Genomic DNA, 25,209 nt, shown 5'->3' on the forward strand with positions numbered 1-25,209 from the left:
GGCCAATGCCTCCAGAGGGGAACCGGAAGAGCCAGGATGCCTGATATTTACCCCAGCTGACTCCAGTGGAGCATGGCATCGGGCACTCAACCCAAGCCCACGCTGTCCTCCACAGACAACCGGTTCAAGCTCATTCTCTGCGAGCAACATCATAGGGGATCTGCTAGTAGATGCACATTTGTATTTGAATGTAGAGAGGTAAATGTTAAATGTTTAATGTACCTGTATGAATCATGTTGTCTAATTGAAGTGTTTATATCGCTTTTTTTTTCTCGAAAACATGAGATCACTACATTGCAAAAATGGTAATTATAAACTCAACAGTCTCACTGGAATTCGAGCTTTCTGATTTTAATATAATGTCTGCAACACTTGACATTTGGTGAACTATGTGTACAAAACTGCCCTGGTGAATAGAAGTACAGTTCTGTTTTCCCTGACTCATATTCCTGATCTCGACTCAAAGCTAAGTTGTGTCAATCTCATACTCCACAAAGCAACTTAACTGAGATAAAATGAATGTTGTTCAGTGTGATTGCAGCATTAGGGTTAAGTAAAGATTAAAGGTCTGAACTGCTCTTTTGCCCCAACTGTCACTTGACTGTGCGAACTAGAACATCACGTTTTGTAACATGCTTCAGGAAGGTAATTTGATATTGAGTTAAATTTTCGCATTGTCATTTAGCAATAGTTGAAATGCAACAACTTTCATTTATGCAGGCTTCTTTAAAATAGACATAAATGCTCGTGCACTTCACTAATGCAGAAGCAGAGAGAACATGGACACCAGGCCAAGAGATTAGGGGTGACTAAAGCTGGTGGAAGGAGGGCCTTACAAGAGGAGATGCAGATGGAACATTTCTAGAAATGACCAGGAATGAAGAACTTCGGATATGTGGAGAGGCTAGAGAAATCGGGGTTGTTCTCCTTAGCACAGAGAAAGTTAAAAGGAGATTTAGATAGAGGTGTTCAAAATCTTGGGGTTTTGATAGAGTAAATAAGGAGCAACTCTTTCCAGTGGCAGAAGAGTCAGAACAGAAGGGATCACAAATATAAAGTGACTGGCAAAACAACCAGAGCCAAAATGGGGAAAAACAAATTAAAGGCAGCAAGTCGTTATGTTTTGGAAATCGACTGGCTGAAAGGGTGATGGAAGGAGATCCATCCATAACTTTCAAAAGGGAATTGGATCAATACTTGAAAAGCATTAATTTGGAGAAAGAGAAAGTGGAGTAGGACAAATGGGATAGTACTACTAAAGAGCCAGCACCTGAATGATGGCTCCAATGGCCGCCTTCTGTGCTGTATCGTCCCAAGTGGAAAGATTTATGGAAGCGGTTCCAAAGTTTAGGCACAAGACAGCTCAGGTGCTGGTGTCTGTGGCAGTGCATAAGAGACCAGAGTCAGTAGAGGACAGAGCTCTTAGAGGGACTTAGGAGGATATCATGGAGGATGGGGGTGGGTGGTAAGAGTGAAGCCTTGGTGAGATTTAAAGAGGAAGATAAGAATTTTAAATTTGAGGCATTGGGAACTGGGAAACGATGTATTTCGCGAGCTGTAATGAAGTTGAATGGAATAATATGTTAGTATCTAACAGGTTCCGCTGATAGATGTTAAACACCCAGTAGTTTAAGGTAATAAGGTGCACCAATGTTGGATATTAATTAGTTAATTATACTCAGATGTGTATATAAAGAAGGGTCAGCCAACACTGGGTGTCTGGTGTTAGAGTGGAGAAGTAAGCTCTGTGGCGAGCTATAAACCGTCTCCACCAAAGCATCCTAGCCTCAGTGTCTTCTTCACGATGAGGCTTGTGAATTCCACTGACATAGGATACCAGCAGCAGAAGTTTGGATCATCTGAAATTGCTGGAGGGTGCAGGTTAGGGGGTCTGGCAAGGAGAGTTTAGGAATAGTCAAGTCTGTAGATAACAAAGGCATTGTCAGGGTCATTGTAGGCACATTTGGACAGGCAAGAGCTGGAACCAAATAAAGGTAATCTCACTGAGCTGGTTAATGGCAGTGAGACGTTGGACGAGGATGGTGCAATCAATCATGTCATTGCCTATGGAGACAGAGAAAGATGAAGGGGGTTAGTGCAGTGTACTCTCAGTCACACAGAATGTCAGTTATGATTTTGATTAGTTCCGTTCCAATACTGTGGTGAAACAGGGATGTTATCACAGAGATTCAGAGTCTCAGGAAAGGCGGATGCAGATTTGGAAGGTGAAGAACCGTTCAAGGATTTTGCAGAGGAAAGGGAGATTGGAGACGCTGGTGAGTTGTATGGTTAGAGGCGTTTAGGGTGAGCTTTTTGAAGAAGGTTTTGGAGACAGTGGTGGAGAGGGAGTGAATGCGACAGCTGTTTGAGGAGCAGAGTATTAGTAGACACTGAAGGCTTTCTAGTGGAGGGCCCTGAGCCAGTGGATATTGATCCTGGGGGCCAGAAGGGGTGAACAATGGCCTTGGTGTTAGTCATGTGTACCAGTGCATCCAGCAAAGTAGCAGAGAGCAAGGACCGGTGTAAGTGAAACTAATGGATCAATAGCAGTGGAGACTAAACAACGGTACAAGGGTAGTGTCCTAGGCCCAACCATCCTCAGCTTCATCAGTGACCTTCCTTCCATCATGGTCAGAAGTGGGGATGTTTGCTGATGATTGCACAATGTTCAGCACCATTCGTAACTCCTCAGATACTGAAGCGCCCATGTCCAAATGCAGCAAGACCCGAACAATATCCAGGCTTGGGCTGACAAGTGGAAAGTAATATTCGTGCCACACAAATGCCAGGCAATGACCATCCCCATCAAAAGAGAATCTAACCATTGCCCCTTGACATTCAATGGCATTACCATCGCTGAATCCCCCACTATCAACATCCTGGGGGTTACCATTGACCAGGAACTGAACTGGACTTGCCATATAAATACTGTAGCCACAAGAACAGGTCAGAGGCTAGGAATCCTGTGGTGAGTAACTCACCTCCCGATTCCCAAAAGCCTGTCCACCCATCTACAAGGCATAAGTCAGGAGTGTGATGGCCCACTTATCTGGATGAGTGCAGCTCCAACAACATTCAAGAAGCTTGACACCATCCAGGACAAAGCAGCCTGCTTGTTTGGCACCCCATCCACAAACATTTACTACCAATGCACAGTGGCAGCAGTGTGTAACATCTACAAGATGCACTGCAGGAATTCACCAAAGTTCCTTAGACAGCACCTTCCGATCCCACGACTGCTACCATCAAGAAGGACAAGGGCAGCAGACACATGGGAACACCAGCACCTGGAAGTTCCCCTCCAAGCCACACACCCTCCTGACTTGGAAATATATCAGTGTTCCTTCACTGTCACTGGGTCAAAGTCCTGGAACTCCCTCTCTAACAGCACTGTGAGTGTATCTACACCACGTGGACTGTAGTGGTTCAAGAAGGCAGCTCACCATCACCTTAAGGGGAATTAGGGATGGTCAATAAATGCTGACCTAGCCAGCGATACCCAAATCCCATGAATGAATTTTAAAAAAAAACTGTGGTAGGTCAGTCCTATTGGGTCAGTGCAGATGAGAGAGCTGGACTGAGGAGTAGCTGGAGGGAGGTGAGAAGCAACAGAAGCAGCAGTGGGAGCATTCCGAGCCTGAACTTCCACTTATCTTGAGTTGGGCTCTGCTTGGATTTGACAGGCATAGCTGAATTAAGATGGAACCGAAACTATATCATCCAGCTGATTACTCTCCCTCAGTCAACACATTAATTAATAATGATTCAAAATTCCATGCTAATTAAGAGACTGTACAATTTATGTGATACTTCAGTATGGTTGTATCAACGCATAATTGTTTCAGCATAGATGGAATAATCAATTACAAAAATTAGTTGGCCCAGCTTTTATTTGCATAATGCAAGTGACGAACAAGCCTGAGTGCTGCAAAGCAGAAAGTGTAATTTGATGCAGCTTGTCACAGCTTTGTGCAGTTTTTCACGCAGGGAATAAGGTGCTGAGAAGCTGATCAATTCTCCACCTTAAAATGGCAATGATATTCGTAATTTCAAGGACACAGTCATGCACAAGGAGGTAATTATACAGAGCACAAAAGAACCCATCTAACATAAGAGGCGCAGATTTCACTAATTTCCTATTGATCAGATGATTCACACAAGTTTGTAGAATAAAAATATGTGGACATTGCAATCTTTGTCAAACTGTTGATCAATCAATACATTTTGCAAGCGATTCCTTTGATAAAGAAAGGCTTGCATTTGTACAGCACCTTTCATGACCTTTGCAAGTGCTTTTCAGCCAATGAAGAATTTTTGCAGTATAAGCACTCTCGCAATGCGCAGCAAGATCCCATAAAGAGCAACTTGATAATGACCGGATATCTTTTTTTGATGATGTTGGTTAAAGGATATATATTTGTCAGGACACTAAGGATAACTCCCCTGTGCTTCTTCAAGTAGTACCTTGGGATCTGTTATGTCTTCCTGAGAGGGCAGACAGGCCTCAGTTCAATGCCTCTTCCAAAAGACAGCACCTCTGGCAGCGTAGCCCTTCCTCACTACTGCGTTGGAGTTTCGGCCTAGATTTTGTGCTCAAGTACCTGGGATAGGACTTGAACTGACAAACTCCTGACTCAACGCCGAGAGTGCTACCAGCTGAAGCACCACTGACACATTGAGGGAATCTTACGCAGAGGTCAGAATAGTTAAGTAACAAGGCTAGTGGGAGAAATTAAATTTGGTCAATTGGCTGTCTGACATCACGGTGCTTAGAGTTTATAAAAGATATTACTGACGAATCCACAAAGGCAGAATTACGCTTTACCCAACATTGCCCCTGCTGCCTAAGTGCACAAAGTTCTTGCTGCAATGCTAAGGTATCTCCAGTCAAGAGGTATTGCTGGATTTTAACCAGGTAAAACCAACTGGTAATCTCCTTGCTGTTTGGCCAACTTTAACCACTTTACCCATTTAAATCAGGGTAATAAAAACAGAAAATGCTGGAATCTGGCAGCAGCATCTGTGGAGAGAAAAGCAGAGCTAACATTTCAGGTCTGTGACCTTTCATCAGAACCCATTAAGGTGTTACGTGGCAGGATTATCTGTGAAGAATTCTCCCATGACACACTTTGGTGGCTCACCCAGCAGCTTCTGACATCTCCAGCCCCTTTTCGTTGAGCTAGCAAACTACTGGATCCATCAAGGAGGTACAGTTTGTGGTCAATCTTCCATTACCATTTCCAATGTCATTGCCATTCTTCCCATTTCCATTGTCTTATTTTGGAGCCAACTGAACCTGAAAAAAGGCTTTGTTTGCTGGTCACCCCACTGACGGAATATACAGAGATTTAAAATTGACCGACTGGGAAAAGTCTAGCTAGACTATCAAGCCTGCCTGGCTTCTGATGGCCAGAGTATCATGACCCAGATGACAGCCACATCGTCTCTTCGGAGAGGCACAAAATTACTGAGAAAAAAACCCAAGGACAATACGGGCATAAACACTCTGGAAAAATTCCCTTCTGATCCCCTCAGGTGATCAAAATCAGTTCCGGAAATCTGAAGATGGTGACTACTTGGGCCATTCGGCAACTTGAGATAAGGCTTGAAAACTAGATAGCCAGTGAAAGGAGAAATGCAAATCATTGCAGAACTTTGAATCAAATTGAATTCAGGAACTCCAGGAAAATAACTGGGTTGGAGTTAACATTGTTGTGAGAGGGCCTTGTAGGATGTGACTCTTATGGAACTTTTTGCACAAGGATTTTAGACTGGGGAAACTCAGGAGCTTGGTCCAGGCAAGGAATTTTCAAGATACACAATGCAATCGCTGCCATTGTGCATGATTCAGTCAGTTGAGATAGATCAGAGCCCTCTCTATGCCCTCAAATACGAAGACAGCCAGACAGTGCCTTGCACAGTCCAGAATTGAAGTGTGGAGGCAATTTGTTTCTGCTGTGAAATTTGTCAAGAGTAGCGCAGCAAAGGAACGGTAAGTACCCTGCAGGAAAAGAAGCTGCTTGAAAGCTGGTTGACTGAAAGCTAATTGAAAGGGAAAGGCAAAGGACAGCTGTATCTCCAGTTCAGTTGACTGAACCTAGGGTACAAGACTGAAGAAGTGGGAATAATCACATTTTAACAATCCTTTGCAAAAATGAGGCTTAGTTCTGCAAAGGTGGCTCCCGGAAGGTTCAGAGAGTCTAACCAGTGAGTAGCTCAGTCATACGGACTGGAAGACTTCAGGCGGACTCCTCAAACTGCACTGAGGGGCTTACCATCAACATCCTGGGAGTTACAATGGATCGGAAACTTAACTGGACGAGCCATATAAATTTGGTGGCTGCAAGAGCAGGTAAGAGGCTGGGAATTCTGCAGCAGGCAACTCACCTCCTGATTCTCCAAAGCCTACCCACAATCCACAAGACCCAACAACAACAACAATAACACTCAAGAAGCTTGGTGCCATCCAAGACAAAGCAATCTACTTGATCGGTACCCCAGCTACCACCTAAAACATTAAGTCCCCCTACCACTGATGCACAGTGGCAGCAGTGTGTACCATTTACAATATGCATGATAGCAATTCACCAAGGCTCCTTTGACAGAACCTTCCAAACCCCCCGACCTCTACCACTTAGAAGGATAATGGCAGCAGGCTGATGGGAGCACCCAGCTTCAAGTTCCCTCTACGTCACATACCATCCTAACTTGGAACTATATCGCCATCCCTTCAATGTCACTGGGTCAAAATCATGGAACTCCCTTCCTACATCACGTGGACTGCAGCAGTTCAAGAAGGTGGCTTACCACCATCACCTCAAGTGTGATTAGAGATGGACAATAAATGCTGGCCTTGCGAGCGATGCTCACATCTCAAGAAAAAGTGGAAAAAAAGACTCTTAGGATAGTGAGGAGCAGTATGCTAGGTTTCTGGAACTTTGGTTGTTCAGTGACCCTCTACTCATGCACATGTGCAGGCATTAAGTGGTGACAGAATTGGATTTGACTGTGACACCAAACAAAGCCAAAAAGCATGTAGACAATCATAGTGATTGGTTGACATATGGAATTTTGGTTGGTGCCGCGGGACCCTGGCTCGGCAATGGAGACAATACTTTCAGCAAAGGAGAGAGGACTAAATCTGTGTCAAAAAGCTTTGTCTAAAAGCCACAGGAGATGAATTAGAGAGAGGGGAGACAAAGGGTTTCTGGATGGTGAACTAATGAAAATAATGGAAGGGCAGTTAACACTGTCAGAATTTGACTACAAATCACAGTTTGTCTTGGAACTACCGTCCTCAGCTTTGAACTGTAGTTAACAGGACTCTTTAAATTTATGGAGAGCAATGAACTGAGTGGACACATCTGTATAACATATGGGACTAGTGGACTGGAGAGAGCTGTTCAAATTGGACAGAGCTAATGAAGCATTACTTGGCTTTGGTCCTGATGTTTGACTTGCATAACATAGCCAGAATTTTACTACACACTGGGCACTTCACATTTGGATTTCACTGTTGGTGGCCGAGTTATTAAAGTAACTAATTATGCTGAGGGTATATTCACTGGAAATTGATATGCTGTAAATTGCATTTGAGAAACACGATTGAAAAATTTGCTGAGGTGTTTAGATTTGGATTTGAGAAGAAGGTGCCATGCAAGGGGTTTTACAGGAGGCGAACAGCTCTCCCAATGCTTTTCTCAGCGGTCAACAGAAATAGATTTGTGCTGCGGAAAGTGCTGTTTATGATAATAATACAGAATCAATCCCTATCCCTGTCAATGCCAATTGGCAACTAAGAAGATGAAAAGGTACCTTTCATATACAGCCTCAGTTGCCTCCATCTAATTTTTGTTCTGTCGGGAAGTTGGGAGGTGGGGTTTAGTACAATCTTCTCTTCCTTTTATAATCTGAGTGCTTCCAGAGTTTAATAGCTTGGCTTGCAGGTGTCAGCTTGACTCTGCTGGTAGCACTCGCACCTCATCCAGAAGGTTGCGGGTTTAAGTGCCATTGTAGGCCTTGACCCTGTCCTATATGATTACACTTCAGAGTGGTATGGAGGGAGTGCCGAATTGTCGGAAGTGCTGTCCTCGGAAAGAGGTGTCAAACTGTTGAGGTGCTGTTAAGCTTCAGTTTTAAAATTCACATCCTTGACCGGGATTCTCCGGCCCCGTTGGGGTGAGACCCACCGCAGGAGACTTGGCGGCCTAGCCAAAAGCCCATTGACTTTCGGTGAGATTGGATGATCCCAGAGGTAGAAAATCCCGCCCCTTGTTTTCAAGTACCCCCATGGCCTCTGCCCTCCTAACCTCTGTAATCTCCTCCAGCCCTACAACCCTCACAGGTATCTGTGCTCATCTAATTCTGCCTCTTGAGTGTCTCTGATTTCAATTGCTCCACTGGTCATGCCTTCAGCTGCCTGGGCCCTAAACTCTGGAAATCCCCACCTAAACCTTTTCATCTCTCTACCTCTCTTTCCTCCTTTAAGACACTCTTTAAAACTTACCTCTTTGACCAAGCTTTTGGCCATCTGCCCTAATGTCCCCTTAAATGGCTTCCTATCCAATTTTGCATCATAATGCTCCTGGGAAGTGCCTTGGTATGTTTTGTTAGATTAAAGGCACTTTATAATTTATTGTTGTTGAGGTATTGCTAAAGATCCCTTGCCATCATTCGAAGACAACTGCTGCCCAATAACCTGTCCTCAAACAACAGTAACATATACCATTAACTCAGCATATATCTCATTGCTGTATTCAGGAACTTGCTGCTGCAAAATGGTTGTTCATTTGCCCACCTTACAGTGGTTGTATTTCAAAGTAATCCATTGGAATATTCCTGAGGTGGGGTTCAATGGTTCATAAATGCAAACCTATCTTTGGAATATTGTGAGATTATACAAGAGTTCACTGCACTTTTGATGCAACATGAGGTAAAACAACAAGATCCGTCTGAAGCTGCTGAATGTTATTGGGTTGCAGTTGAATGGCAGTTCAGTGGAGTTTTTAATCAATGAATATCAGTTAGCATTATTGATGATTGTTTAATGAACAGTAAGCTCTTTGAAACAATAAGAAATACTCTTTATTACTGGGAGCAAAGGATCTATGCTGTAAGAGCACATGTTATATAGAGGGTTAGCTGTATGCATTTGTATGCATTTGTGGAGGGCAAGACTGGTATTTGTTTCGCTTCATAACCTCAGGACACCCCAAAGTGCTTCAGCTAGTGAAGTTCCTTTTTGAAATATAGTCACTGTTGCTATGTAGGAAACATGGCACCCAATTTGCACACAGCAGACTCCTGCGAATGTCAATGTGATAATGGCCAGATAATCTGCCATTTTTGTGGTGTTGGTTGAGATAAATATTGGCCAAGCTGGAGAGACCTTCCCTGCTTTTTTTCCCAACTGAGATCTTTTTACCTCTACCTGAGAGAGCAGATGGGATTTCAAATTAACACCTCATTCAAAAGATGGTAGCTCTGATGGTGAAGAGCTTTTGTGTCAGTGAGGTGCCACTTGAATCCATAACCTTTTGAATATGATCACGATCCACTGAGCATGACTGACACCTTAATTGCCATTGAGTTATTCAGAATATTTGAAGTAGTTAGCTAAATAAAGGAACATAATAGGTGGCCCATTTAATTGCAGCTTCAAGTTCAGCATAACTTTGTAACTATAAATTCATAAAGCCCTGCAATATTACCTTCAAATCAGCATTGAAACACTTTGATATAACAGCGTGATGTAATTGCTTTGACTGGTATTAATGATGCTGACATTGAAAATTGGTATTGGTAACTCATGAGCCCAAAATACAATTTGTTCATGACAGTGATGCACATTGTGACATAAATATCCTATTATGCTTTCACAACCAGGGTAGTAAGTCTCTTTCTGACTGGGTGAACCTGACATATTATGTTCCCACTAAGGAATTGCCTCTTGTGGGATCTGAGTAACTGGGAAGAAGTGAGGAAAATGCCAAGTGTTTTGAATAAAGCGACTGGAGATTGCGAGCTGAGAGGCAAAGCATAATGCTGTACAAATCATTGGTCCAGTGTTATAGTCCCATCTGTTGCTATTACTGGACAAGTCCGATCCCAGAATGGAACCTAGCTTAATAGATGATAAGTTTTTTTAAACCGTGGAGGGTACTTATGTTAACTTTTTAACAAAATGATCAAACAAAAAACATTAACTATATTACACTAGACAACAAAAAGGTTGGAAAGATTTTAACATAGACACCAAGAAAAAAATGATTCAAACTCATGCTATCCCTTTTATCCCAGCAATACCCTGAAAGACCCAACACTCCAGTGAAGAGGTACCACTAATTCCAGACCAGGGCTAGAGCTGGTTCAGTTGTAAAGAGGTTTCCATTCCAGTAGACTTTTGAACATTCACTAGAAGTCCTTCCATAATTGATATTGCCCTTGGGATACCCTGAAAACTGATTCTAAATTCATTATTACTTTACCTTTAGAGTGATACATATGAGTTCCTTAACAGTCTGGCATCATTTCCAGCTAGAGAGTCTTAGGCCTTTACTGGCTTCAGTCTGTGGTACACATATACTAACTGAAACTAAAAACTGATTTTCTTGTATCTTCCTGTATCTCTCTGAGTCTCTCTCTGATCCCCGTTGCTAGGCAAAGGCACAGTATTTTCTACATTGCTCTTTTTTTGTTTTAACTTCCCTAAACTACTAACCCCTCGGTAACCCATCTCTTCACTTTAAGAATCGTAAAACCTCATTAAACAAAGAGTGCAGGAGGGTATGCCAGGAGCAGCATCAGGCATACCTAAAAATGAAGTGACAACCTGGTGAAGCTATAACACAGGACTACTTGCGTGCCAAACAGCATAAGCAGAAGTGATAGACAGAGCTAAGCAATCCCACAACCAATGGATCAGATGTAAGTTCTGCAGTCCTGCCACATCCAGTCGTGAATGGTGGTGGACAATTAAACAACTCACTGGAGGGGGAGGCTCCACACATATCCCCATCCTCAATGATGGGGGAGCCCAGCACATCAATGCGCAAGATAAGGCTGAAGCATTTGAAACAATCTTCAGCCAGAAGTGCCGAGTGGATGATCCATCTCGGCCTCTGCCGGAGGTCCCCAGCATCACAGATGCCAGTCTTCAGCCAATTCGATTCACTCCACTGATATCAAGAAATGGCTGAAGGCAATGGAGAGTGCAAAGGGTATGGGCCTGACAATATTCTGGCAATAGTACTGAAGACTTGTGCACCAGAACTTTCCGCGCCCCTAGCCAAGCTGTTCCAGTACAGCCACAACACTGACATCTACCCGGCTATGTGGAAAATTACCCATGTAAGTCCTGTACACAAGAAGCAGGACAAATCCAACCCGGCCAATTACTGCCCCATCAGTCTACTCTCGATCATCAGTTAAGTAATGTAAGGGGTCATCAGCAGTGCTATCAAGCAGCACTTGCTTAGCAATAACCTGCTCACTGACGCCCAGTTTGGGTTCTACCAGGGCCACTCAGCTCCTGACCTCATTACAGCCTTGGTTCAAATATGGACAAAATAACTGAACACCTGAGGTGAGGTGAGAGTCACTGCCCTTGACATGAAGGCCGCATTTGACTGAGTGTGGCATCAAGGAGCCCTAGCAAAACGGGAGTTGATGGGAATTGAGGGGAACGTGCTCCACTGGTTGGAGTCATACCTAGCACAAAGGAAGATGGTTGTGGCTGTTGGAGGTCAGTCATCTCAGCTCCAGGACATCACTGCAGGAGTTCCTCAGGATAGTATCCTCAGCCCAACCATCTTCAGCTGCTTCATCAATGATCTTCCTTCCATCACAAGGTAGGGAGTGGGGATGTTTGCTAATGATTGCACAATGTTCAGCACCATTCGCTACTTCTCAGATACTGAAGCAGTCCATGTCCAAATGCAGCAAAACCTGGACAATATCCAGGCTTGGGCTGACAAGTGGCAAGTAATATTCGTGCCACACAAGTGCCAAGCAATGACCATCTCTAACAAGAGAGAATCTAACCGTTGCCCCGTGGCATTCAATGGCATTACCATCGCTGAATCCCCTACCATCAACATCCTGGGGGTTACCATTCACCAGAAACTGAACTGAACTAGCCATATAACTACTGTGACTACAGGAATAGGTCAGAGGCTAGGAATCCTGGATGAGTAACTCACCCACTGACTCCTCAATGCCTTTCCACCATCTGCAAGGCACAAGTCAGGAGTGTGATGGAATACTCCCCACTTGCCTCCATGAATGCTGCTCCCACAACATTCAAGAAGCTTGACACCATCCAGGACAAAGCAGCCCGCTTGATTGGCACCACGTCCACAAACATTCACTCCCTCCACCACTGAAGCACAGTGGCAGCAGTGTGTACCATCTACAAGATGCATTGCAGGAATTCACCAAGGCTCCTTTGACAGCACCTTCCAAACCCATGACCACTACCATCTAGAAGGACAAGGGCAGCAGATAGGTGGGAACACCACCGCCTGGAAGTTCCCCTCCAAGTCACTCACCATCCTGACTTGGAAATATATCACCGTTCCTTCACTGTTGCTGGGTCAAAATCCTTGAACTCCCTTCCTAACAGCACTGTGGGTGTACCTACACCACAGGAACTGCAGCGGTTCAAGAGGGCAGCTCACCACCACTTTCTCAAGGGCAACGAGGGATGGGCAATGAATGCTGGCCCAGCCAGCAAAGCCCACATCCTGTGAATGAATAATAAAAAAATTAAAAGTGCATATATATAAATCAGCCCCAGACTTGCCGGCTCCATCTCATAAAAACGCTAAACTGAAACCATCCCCAGATTTCACCTTTTTTAATACGCAAGCAAAACGATTATAAGTTAATCTTAAAGCTATATCTTGTCCCTAACACCCACAAATACAAATATAACTTACTTAAAACTATCCCTAGCTCCCAACATCAGGCTACATTGCAACAGCAATAAAGTAGCATAGTAAGATTCACTATTAGAGTTATTAGAGTTAGAGTTTGTGTATTATAGATCAACATATAATACAACAATAAAAGATGAAAACCTGTGTTCTTAAAGTACTTTGTAAAGTGTTATTATTTTATGTATTCATTAGTCCATTAATTTGTCTGACTTGTTCCAGCTCCTAGACCTTGGCACCAGTTGAGGTCCATGAGGTGACTGATGTTGGAGCCCAGGTTGTTTCGCAGCACAAGGGTGAGAGGGTTGGAATCAGACAGGCTGCAGTTCAGCAGCAGAGGCATCGCCGCCAGGTTCAGTGTTGGGGCAGGCTTTGAGACTCAGCACAGTGGCCACCGGCAGGAGCTCATGTCCTGGTGAGAGAGACCGAGAGAAGAACAGACAAGGACAGGGCCAGATGCCACCTGGGCCTCGGTGCCGGGGTGGGGTGCACCCCACTGGTTCTTTGACCCCAATTGGGGTCACGACCCACAGTTTGGGAACCTCTGGTGCAAACACCTGAAAAAGACAATAGGAAGCATTAGGAGATTGGGCATGGGAATGGACTAGGTTAATGAAATCTGGTCCAGATGTGCTGATCCCCATTATTTCTGTGCTGTAAAATTCTTTGAGCTCTTACAGGGTTCATTACAAAGGGGCATCATTTTTGCTGTTACTGTCAGTGGAGATTTGAGGAGCGGAAAATCAGCCAATAGCAATGCTCCAAGCTTTCCTTTCTAATATTAGGTAGCACCCTGGTGACATCCTCACCTCTGTATCAGAAAGCGGAAGGTTTAAGTCCCACTCCAGGGACTTGAGCACAAAATTTAGGATGACATTGAAGTGCAATACCGAAGGAGTGCTGCACCGTCAAAAGTGTTGAGGCCCTGTCTGGCTTCTCAGGTGGATGTAAAAGATTACATGGCAATAGTTCAAAGAAGACCTGGTGTCTTGGCCAATGTTTGCCCTTTAACCAGCCTCCCTAAAACAGATTACCTGCTCTTAATCACATTACTGTTTGTGGGACAAAAACAGAATTACCTGGAAAAACGTCAACTGATTTCTTCTCCACCGATGCTGCCAGACCTGCTGAGTTTTTCCAGGTAATTCTGTTTTTGTTTTGGGTTTCCAGCATCCACAGTAGCTTTTAGCTTTTTGTTTTTATCACTGTTTGTGGGATCTTGCTGTGTGCAAATTGGTGTGTTTCCTTCATTGCAACAGTGACTACACTTCAATGGCTGTAAAGCAATTTGGGGTGTCATTTGTGGTCGTGAAAGGTGTTATATTCATGAAAGGTGCTGTATAAATGCAAACTTGTCTTCCTCAACCCTTCCATTATCTATTGAGAAGAACATCAGGACAGATTAGATGGACCGAATGGCTTGTTTCTGCACTGTATCACTAGGCTGTTCTCTAGTTGTTATTTTATCCTGGCAACGCTTCTTCAGTCTTTACAGTTTTCCACTCTTTGGGGGGGATTTTATGGAGGCTTTGGGAGTCTTGCCCACTGACTGGAGGTCTAGCAAGACACTCATGTTGCCTCCCCTGGGATTGCCCGCTGGCATTATGTGCCTCTCGGGCACTTATGTGGCCATTGGTGGGCTCTCCTCAGGATCAAGGACCCCGGGGTAGAATCCCTGCTTTTGGGGGGATTTTATGGAGGCAGGAGCTGCCAGAGGCAGGAAGATAGCAAGTTACTCACACTCCACCCTCTCACCCAATTAAATGCCCTCCCATCTCCAACCACTCCACAAATGAGGGCATAAAATTTACCCCTTTGTCTTATGCCTAGCAGTCAAAGACATATCTAATGGTACCGCCTTGTTAGTCCTTGAGGTAGCCCTGCTCATCCGAAAATGCTGAATTTGCCTGCCTAGCACCACTGTTACTAACTCTGACAGACCTGTCCGTAAAATGGACTTTCCTCTGGCATGGCTCTTTCACCATAGTTCCTGCAGAATTCTGCTCTTCAAGGCACAGCTCACAACCCCAAGCAGTATTTTAATGAGAAAAATACCAGAGCCAAGAGATTATAACCTGTCAGGAAAGACTGAGCATGCTGGTGCTCTTTACACTAGACAAGAGAAAACTGAGGGGTGACCTAGCAGAACCCTTTAAAAAGATGAAGGGGTTTGTTAGGGTAGAGAAAATGTTACCGCTTGTGGGAGAGCCAAAACTGGAGGGCCATAAATATAAAATCACCAATTTAACTCCAATAAGGAATTCAGGAGAATCTTTTTTACTTAGAGAGTGGGCAGCGCACTATGTTCACTGCTGCAGTGGCTCAGTGGGTAGCACTGCCACCTCTTGAACCAGAAGGGTTATGGATTCATGTCCTACTCTAGAGAGGAATCTAGGCCGACACTTGATTTCAGCATGGAAGGAGTGCTGCACTGTTGGAGGTGCTATCCTTGGGATGAGGCATTGAATCAAGGCCTGCCTGTTCTCTTTCCTTGATGCAATAGACCCCATAGCAATATTTTAAAGAACAGCAGGGGCATTCTTTCTGGTGACCCAACCAATATTTTTCTTTTAATTTATATCACTTGAAAACAGATTTTCTGCTCTTATCACGTTGCTGTTTGTGGGAGCTTGCGCAAATTGGCTGTTGCGTTTCCTAGATTACAACAGTGACTATGCTTCAAAATTACTTTTTTTCTTATCCATTCATGGGATGTGCACATCACTGGCTGGGCCAGCATTTATTTCCCATCCCTAATTGCCCTTGAGAAGGTGGTGAGCTGCCTTCTTGAACTGCTGCAGTCTGTGTGGTGTAGGTACATCCACAGTGCTGTTCGGGAGGGAGAGTTCCAGGACTTTGACCCAGTGACAGTGAAGGAAGGCGATATAATTCCAAGTCGGGATGGTGTGCTACTTGGAGAGGAACTTGCAGGTGTTGGTGTTCCCATGTATCTGCTTCACTTGTCCTTCTAGGTGGTAGATGTTGCAGGTTTGGAAGGTGCTGTCGGAGGATCCTTGGTGAGTTGCTGCAGTGCACCCCATACACTGACAGCAGTGTGTACCATATATGTTCATGGTGGAGGGAATGAATGTTGAAGGTGGTGGACAGGGTGTTGATCAAGCGGGCTGCTTTGTCCTGGATGGTGCCGAGCCTCTTGAGTGTGTTTGGAGCTGCATTCATCCAGGTAGGTGGAGAATATTCCATCACACATCTGATTTGTGCCTTGCAGATGGTGGACAGGCTCTGGGGAGTCAGGGGGTGAGTTACTCACCACAGAGTTCCCAGCCTCTGACCTGCCCTTGTAGCCCAGTATTTATATGGCTGATCCAGTTCAGTTTCTGGTCAATGGAACCCCCAGGATTTTGGCTGCAAAGCACTTGGAATGTCCTGGGGCTGTGCAAGGTACAAAGTAAGAGCAAATTTCTCTTTCTTTTCAGAAGAAGTAATTGAGTCAAATAGCAGAGATGCATTTAAGATGAAGCCAGATATGTACCATGATGGAAAAAAGAACAGAAAGATATGCTGAGAGAATTCAGCGAAGTAGCGTGGAAGGAGACTCATTTATTAATTTATTCTTTTGCGGGATGTGGGCGTCGCTGGCAAAGCTAGTATTTGTTGCCTGTCTCTAATTGCCCTCGAACTGAGTGTCTTGCTAGGCAATTTCAAAGGGCAGTTAAGAATCAACCATATGGCTGTAGGTCTGGAGTCACATGTAAGCCAGATCAGGTAAAGTAAGGATGGCAGATTGCCTTCCCTAAAGGACATAGTGAACCAGATGAGTTTTTACGACAATCGATGATAGACTAGATTTCAATTCCAGGTTTTATTAATTGCATGTAAATTCCACTAGCTGCCATGGCGGGATTTGAACCCATGTCTTGGGATCATTAACCTGGGCTTTGGGATTGCTAGTCCAGTAACTTTACCAGTACGCCACTGTCTCCCTCATGTAATGTGCATGGACTGAATAGCCTGTTTCTGTGCTGTAAATTCTACTTAATAAATTAAGTTTGAAATTTGCCCAGGCACAGGGAATCTATATTTGTCAGGTTCCCAGTAGTAACTTGAACTCCAGTATGGATAAAGTTTGCTTCTAGTGGAAAACAGGAGAGATTTCAGATGGGGTTGTTTTTTGTTAACCAAAGTAATGCTGAAAAAAGCAAAGGCAAAATTCAACCACCCAGCATAAAATAGCTTAAAAGGAAAACTGGATATCTGAAAATAGCACATTTCAATAGCTTGCTCATGAATCTTACCAAATGTTTGGAATTGTCTGCCGCTGTATTGTCCCAATTTGAAATATTGCATTTGATGGGCATCTTTGCTTTGGGCTCCATTGTCTTCTCAGTTTAGTTGATAGCAATATCATAATTGAAGGTAGTATTCCTTTCTTTCCTTCATCGGATGGATGATGGCCACATACCCAAAGACCTTCTGGCCACTGGGTGATGACCTCCTGTGTATCCACACCTCCACTACAAAGGCACCTGCAAGCAAGATATGAAGATTGTGGGCATTGATACTGACAGCTGGGAGACAGCCACTGACAGCTGTGACTCTGGGGGCTGACTTTTTTTTTCTTTATTCTTTCATGGGATGTAGGCATCACTGTCAAGGCCAGTATTTGTTGCCCATCCCTAATTGCCCTTCAACTGGGTGGTTTGCCGCACCATTTCAGAAGGTAGTTAAGTGTCAGCCACATTGCTGTGGGTCTGAAGTCACATGTAGGCCAGACCAACTTAGAATGGCAGATTTCCTTCCCTACAGGGGCATTAGTGAACCAGATGGGTTTTTAAACAACAACCAACAATAGTTTCATTGTCACCATTACCAAGACTAGCTTTTCAATTCTAGATTATTACGTGAACTTAAATTCTGCCAGCTGCCATGGTGAGATTTAAACCCTTGTCTCCAGGATATTCAGCTGGGCCTGTGGATTACTAGGCCAGTGACAATATCATTATGCCACCATCTCCCTGTTCATGTTTGGAATGGCATTGAAAGAGGTGCCCAGAGAAAACAGAGGGCAGCAAATTGTGCACCTTCTCACCCCAGTGTCTTCCTCTGCAGCAAATACAGCAGAAACTGTCATACCAGAGCGGGGGTCCTGAGCCACATCAGCCGATGTTTAACACAGGGTTGATCACCACGGCACAAACCCCCATCTTTTGAGACAGGCGGCTGTCACAAATTCCTTTCCCTATTGTTCAGAGTATTTAGGTTTGCACTAAGACAAATCTTTATTGGAAAAAATATTTGAAAGATAGATCCAGACCTAGCCCACAATATTAACAGGGAGAATTCAGATGACAGGTGATGGCATATTATGGGAATTCTGCAGTATAAATGGGATAGCAAGCCACCTGCGCATACCTAAACAGCTGTCTCTTTATACTTTTCACTTTATACATTAATGATCTAGATGAAGGAACTGAGGGCATCCTGGCTAAGTTTGCAGATGATACAAAGATAGGTGGAGGGACAGGTAGTATTGAGGAGGCAGGGAGGCTGCAGAAGGATTTGGACAGGTTAGGAGAATGGGCAAAGAAGTGGCAGATGGAATACAACGTGGGGAAGTGTGAGGTCATGCACTTTGGTAGAAAGAATAGAGGCATAGACTATTTTCTAAATGGGGAGAGAACTCAGAAATCTGGAGTGCAAAGGGATTTTGGAGTCATAGTCCAGGATTCTCTTAAGGTTAACTTGCAGGTTGAGTCGGTAGTTAGGAAGGCAAATGCAATGTTGGCATTTATTTCAAGAGGACTAGAATATAAAAGCAGGGATGTGCTGCTGAGGCTTTATAAGGCTCTGGTCAGACCACATTTAGAATATTGTGAGCAATTTTGTGCCCCGTATCTCAGGAAGGATGTACTGGCCCTGGAGAGGGTCCAGAGGAGGTTCACGAGAACGATCCCAGGAATGAAAGGCTTAACATATGAGGAACGTTTGAGGACTCTGGGTCTATACTCGATGGAGTTTAGAAGGATGAGAGGGGATCTGATTGAAACTTACAGAATACTGAAAGGCCTGGATAGAGTGGACGTGGGGAAGATGCTTCCATTAGTAGGAGAGACTAGGACCCGAGGGCACAGCCTCAGAGTAAAGGGAAGACCTTTTAGAACAGAGATGAGGAGAAACTTCTTTAGCCAGAGAGTGGTGAATCTATGGAAATCATTGCCACAGAAGGCTGTGGAGGCCAGGTCATTGAGTGTATTTAAGACCGAGATAGATAGGTTCTTGATTGGTAAGGGGATCAAAGGTTACGGGGAGAAGGCAAGAGAATGGGGTTGAGAAACTTATCAGCCATGATAACTTATCAGACTCGATGGGCCGAATGGCCTAATTTCTGCTCCTATGTCTTATGGTCTCAAGAGTGGTACTGCTAGGTTCTAGAATAGGTTAACATCTGGCTTCTCACTTGGCAAATGGTGCATGACACTGGAGAACCTCAAACAAGGAATGAAGGAATTGCTGGATGAGAAAGGACCAACATCCATCTGGTTCATCTTCAACCTTTTTCAATTGTTATGTAAGTCAACTTATCTTCTCATTGAGAGCAGAGGTCGGGAACTCCAAGTTTCAACAAACCTCAAAGTTTCCACACATGTGCAGACTGGGAGCAGGCTACACATGCGCATATCTGCATTTTAAGTTCTTTGGGCCCAGCGCACCTGTGAAAAAAAAACAGTGTGTGTGTGAAAACCCGTCATGTGACTGGGAGTGGCGCACCATTGAAAAGAAGTGTCCCAGGCAGGGGACAGGAATAGGTCCCAAAAGAAGGGTCCCCGACAGGGAGCAGGGACAGGAAGAGGTCCGAGTTAAGTTAAAAAGGAGAGGGGCAGAGAAAGAGGCTCCAAGTAGGAAAAGGGCTGTGGTTTGCAGACTTTAAGTGTAAAGGTCTCCAGAGAAGCCTTGGCAATCAAAGAAGGCTCAGGAGAAACTGCGATGATCCAAGAAGACAGCAGAAGGCTGGTGATTCAGTGCTGCAGATCATTGCGGCAAAGGTACCTTTTGGGAGCAGTCGTGTTCTGCTCAGCATGGCCAAAGAGCCGAAGTTCCATTTGTGAGTTGATGCTTGAGCGCAAGTTCAGGAATCCAGGGAAACGGAGTCTCGGGAGGTGAGATTGAAACCCTGAGAGGTGTGCCATCATTGAGGCAGCCTGAATTACAGCGACTTATGGTCAAATTCCCACATGAGATTGTCAAAGGTGAAGACAGGAATCTCTCATGATAGAGAGTTTCAATAAGATTGGTTGACTTACAATGTTTACTGACGTCGGTGTGGTTTGTTGAAAAATCCATGGGGCAGGATTTTGCGCGTTGGCGAGCGGAGGCGGGGCCTGCTCGCCAACGCATAAAATGATGCGCGGTGACATTGGGCGGAACTCCCGATGTCACCGTGTCCGATTTAAATTTTCAGGAAGGCAGGGGCGCAGCGAAATCAGCTGTGCGCCCGCCGACCTGTCAATGGCCAATTGAGGCCATTGACAGAGTCAATTATGTAATTAAAGGACCTGCCCGTCCAATCTTAAGGTTGGCGGGCAGGCCAGGAGCCCCGGCGTGAGCTAGAAAAAGCATAAAACTTCATCCATGGGCGGGATGAGGTTTCATGTAGCTTTTTAAAAAGTTTAATAAAGTTTTTGGGAAAATTATGGACATGCCCCAACTCATGTGACATTGTCACATGAGGGGACATGTTAGGGAAATTCTATTTCTATTTCTATTCCCATTTCTATTTTTATGTTTTTAACATTTTGAGCTGATCTCCCTGAGGCTGCACTTAGCCTCAGGGAGATGAGTGCGCTGGGCGGTCCTTAATTGGCCCACCCACGTAAAATGGTGCCACGCCTCCTATCGGGGGTGCCAATCAGAAGCGCGCCTGTACGCATCCGCCCATCAACTTCCCCCCTCAACGGGGGGAAAATTCAGCCCATCGCCTCTGTCTTGGTCGCATTTGCCTTTTATTGTGCATGTGGTGTGTTCAACTGTTAATTCACATGTACCTCATATTTACCCTGAATGTTAGCGTGGAAGAGAGATGTTGTAAATTGTTTTATTTTTTGGACCATGTATAATGAAGTTTATTTTTTTTTGTTCAAAACTTGGAGGGGAAATTGCAGGTGGTGGTGTTCCCATGTGCCTGCTGCCATGCTTTCCTAGGTGGTAGAGGCTGCAGGTTTAGAATCTGCTGTCGGAGGAAGCTTGGTCAGTTGCTGCAGTGCACCTTGTAGATGGTACACGCTGCGGTGGTGGAGGGAATGAATGTTGATGGGTTGCCAATCAAGCGGGCTGCTTTGACCTGATTGGTGCCAAGCTTCTTGGGTGTTGTTGGAGCTGCACCCACCCAGGCAAGTGGAGAGTATCCCATTACCCTCCTGACTTGTGCCTTGTCAATGGTGGGCATGCTTTGGGGTTTTGAGAGGTGAGTTACTCCCCACGGAATTCCCAGCCTTATCTCTTGCTATCTCTTGTTACAGTTAGTCATTGCCTAGTACAATAATGCATGATACAGCAAGAGTGGAGTTATTGACTAATCATAGCAAGCAATCACCATCCATTAGCCTGCAACAAACCCAGGCATGACTTAAGGAAATCTGTCAGTGCTGGAGAGCTTTGGGATCAGAAGGTTCAAAGTCACTTTTTTCCTCCCAACTGTTGCATCCACCCCACTTCATGTCTGAAATTACTCCTATAGTGCATCCTGAAATGTTCTTTTCTGAAAGAAGGGAAGAATGTACAAAATATTACTGTAAGAATCAAACAAGCAACAAAAAAACTACACTCGTACAACAATTTCCATACCCCTGTTTATTTCACCAAGGATAGCTGGATTTTTGCTTTGGGACAGTTCCCAAGTGCTCCCAGGTCTTCAGTCACCACTTTTGTTTTGCAAAGAGTTTTTCACTCCACAGGGGCTACACAGTTAAAATCATTGTGAAGAGAGGTTGAAATGAAATAATTGGAGCTAAAACCGATCAATGTTTACTTTAAGGTGGCTTTGTCGTCGGCTTTTCAGCAGCAATGTTGTTATAGGATCAAATTTGAGGGATGAAAGCCTTTCCCTGTAACAGGGGTAAAGTGCACAATTTTCATTGAACTGAATTTTTTTTTTGGTTCAGTTGCTTTGGCAACAATATCAACAAACTCCACCCCAGGCCACAGCCTACATGAAATCTTTCTTAAATGATTGCATACCACCATGACGTTACCCCACTGTAAGTGGCATGTACTTACTTGTAGCACTGTTATACAAATTTCTGAAAAACAGGAGGAGAAGTCAGATGCTAAGAGAAGAAATGTGTTTCTCCTGATTAGAACCAACGTGAGCTTTCTGAGTGCAGGGTAAGTGAGACATCAGGGTGCTCATTCAGGAGCAATGTTTTGCGTCTTTTTTTTATATTGTGACTCTCCACTTCTGGAAAGGCAATGAGCTTGTTCCAGTTTGATCAATTTTAATTTCATGCATCCTGAGTTAGGATTTGGAAATTGAAAGCAGTGGGTTGCCTATGTAAACAGAATCAATCATCGAGTACAACAGTTTTTGTTAATATTTTTCCATGTTGTGATTGACTGTAGAATAATATGTGGGAAGTTCTGAAATGAGGTTGAACGTATTAGTGAAGACATGGAAAAATGTGAATGTTGAAAATCAGTGGTGAAAAAAATGATAATAGGTTGGGTCAATATCTGCGAGAGAAAGGTTAACTTTTTGTGTGATTTAAGTGCCAGTCTGGACTCAGTGGGTAACTCTTTTGCCTCTGAGTAAGAACATCATAGGTTCAAGCCCCACTCCAGAACAAAACCTAGGTTGCCGCTTCGCTGTTGCACTTAGAGAATGCTGTATAGTCTTCTGAATGAGACGTTAACCTGAGGCTTTGTGTGCCTTAGGGGAGTGTAAAGGTCCTGCAGTATTATTTGAAGAATGGTGGAGGGATCCTCCCTGGTATCCTGCCCAATATATTTCTCAAAGAACATCATTAAAATAGCTTACCCAGTTACGGTCATTCCTATTTTGTGTGGGTCCATGCTGTGTGGAAATTGCCAGTTGCGTTCCCAACATTACAACAGTGACTGAACTCCACTTGATGTGAAGCTCTGTTGGGACACTTGGAGGTTGTAAAATCCTCTTTGCTATCGGAGAAAGGATTCCAGAGCCATTAATCCAAATGACCCATTCACCTGTTTACCTGTTTCGGATGCTGGCTGATATGATCTGCCTTTCTCTTTCAGTTTCCATATCCCATTTAGCTCTTTATTTAATTGCTGGTTTTTAATGCTTGTCTTTCAATGAGTTTCTTTTCAGAAGAGTTTCACGGTTGCAAAATATAAGCTTTTGCTTCAGAATTACAGTGTTTAAAAAAGAAATGTCTGAAATAAAATGTCCAAAGCTGTGACTTGGAGGGGAGAGGGAGAAATGCTTGCATTGGTTAGTGCCACAGGTGCTTTATCCAGTGGATTTCTTGAATTGCACACACTGTTAAGGTGCCAGGCTCAATGTCCCTCATGTATTGAGGTAGCTGATCTCAGCTCGGGTACGGCAGGAGTGCTATAATTGTGCTCAGTGCCTCTGAATGAGGAAGAGTTTAGAACAAATCATCCACGTTCCCATCCAATGACCCAGCTCCACACAAGAACACAAGAAGTAGGAGCAGGAGTAGACGATATGGCCCGTGTTACATAAAATAAAATTACATTGAATGTACAGTACAAGACCCGCTCAGACCAACCAATTGATGACAGCGTTTATGTCCCACTTGAACCTCCTCCCATCTTTCCTCATCGACCTCTATCAGCATAACCCTCTATTCCCTTCTCCATCATCTAGCCCTCTAGCTTGCTGTTAAATGCATGTGTAGCAACACCTGGCCAGGGCAGGATTGGGTAGGTCGTGGTACCTCTGGAGCTGAACAGCCTGCAGACGCTCACTTCTAAGTCACGGGCATGAACGAAGACCAAAGCTAGCAAAAGCTCCAAAGGTTCGACACGTCAGCCACCATTGGTGGAGGGAACAGGTATGTTAGATGTCAGGTTGTGCCAGAAGTGGACTAAGTTGTAGATGAATGGAATCCAAAAGGGACAATCAATGAAGACCACTTGGGTGAGTTACAGTCAGATAACTGTTTCCTGTAAAGCTCTATCTCAAAAATGAGTCTCCACCTTGAGAAGTAGATGACAAATGAGACTGCTGAGAGGGGAAAATTCAAATATATACTATGTTGGCTCAATCTTTATTGGTCAGTTCATTCAGGGGTTAATGTGCTCTTGGTAAAATTCAGAAATGCGACTTTAGCCAAGCATAACTGCAGTCCCTGTTATATGGTACAGTGATATTCACTGAAATATCATATTTTCAGCTGGAATCAATTTGGAACACAAGTGTATATAATCTCTAAGTTCAATAGAAATATTAGGCAAGGGCTAGATTGGAAACCAAGTCCTCACAGTCATGAAAGTGCACATGAGTACAGGCTGCATCATCAGACCAAACAGCACAGGTTTTCTCTCCCTGACTATCAGTACTGTAGTCATACACGAATACAGTTCCACATGTTCTAGCCACACTCCTGTAACCTCCAGTGGCCTTTCTTCCTGTGTGAGTGTTGATAGTCGCCAAACCATTCAACTTTGTAAGGCTTCTTTCTTTGCCGGGTTCAGGATGTGGATTTGGTGGCAAGGCCAGAATTTATTGTCAGAAGAGTGCGTTTGGAGAATTTAGTCTAAAGAAAAACAAATTATCGTAACGTTTATTTTTCCCGAAATCATACTCCTTTAAATTGAAGTACAATTGGAGAGAATATCCACCAACTGATATCTGAGAGTCAACACATTCTGAAATGGGCATCCACAATGAGCAGGTTCATCATTATTGATGACAGAAGTAATGTAGAGTGCAAGTCAGGACATGTTTGCATCTGTTACTTTATCCTGTGGCAAACTAACCCTGCAAACTGGAATAACACAGTCTGGGAAAACACTCAGCAGGTCAGGGAGCATCTGAGTTAATGGTTCCAGGTTGATGACCTTTTGAAGAAAGCAACAACAACAACTTGCATTTAAATAGTGCCTTTAGCATACAGACACTCCAAGATGCCTGACAGGAGCCATTGTCAAATAAAATTTGACACTGAGCCACATGATATATCAGGACAGAAGAAGCGGGCTTTAAGGACCACAAACATTCACTCCCTCCACCACCGACACACAGTAGCAGCAGTGTGTAACATCTACAAGAGGCACTGCAGGAATTCACCAAAGCTCCTTAGACAGCACCTTC

General features: G+C 44.2%; 1 protein-coding gene across 3 annotated transcripts in view; it reads left to right on the forward strand.

Annotated features, from left to right (window-relative positions):
- Positions 1-25,209, forward strand: part of shank2b (SH3 and multiple ankyrin repeat domains 2b) — a 1,028,817-nt gene that overhangs the window by 152,648 nt on the left and 850,960 nt on the right. The window lies entirely within an intron of this gene.

This window comes from Cetorhinus maximus, chromosome 9 (assembly GCF_964194155.1).
Source record: "Cetorhinus maximus chromosome 9, sCetMax3.hap1.1, whole genome shotgun sequence".
NCBI classification, from domain to species: Eukaryota; Metazoa; Chordata; class Chondrichthyes; order Lamniformes; family Cetorhinidae; genus Cetorhinus; species Cetorhinus maximus.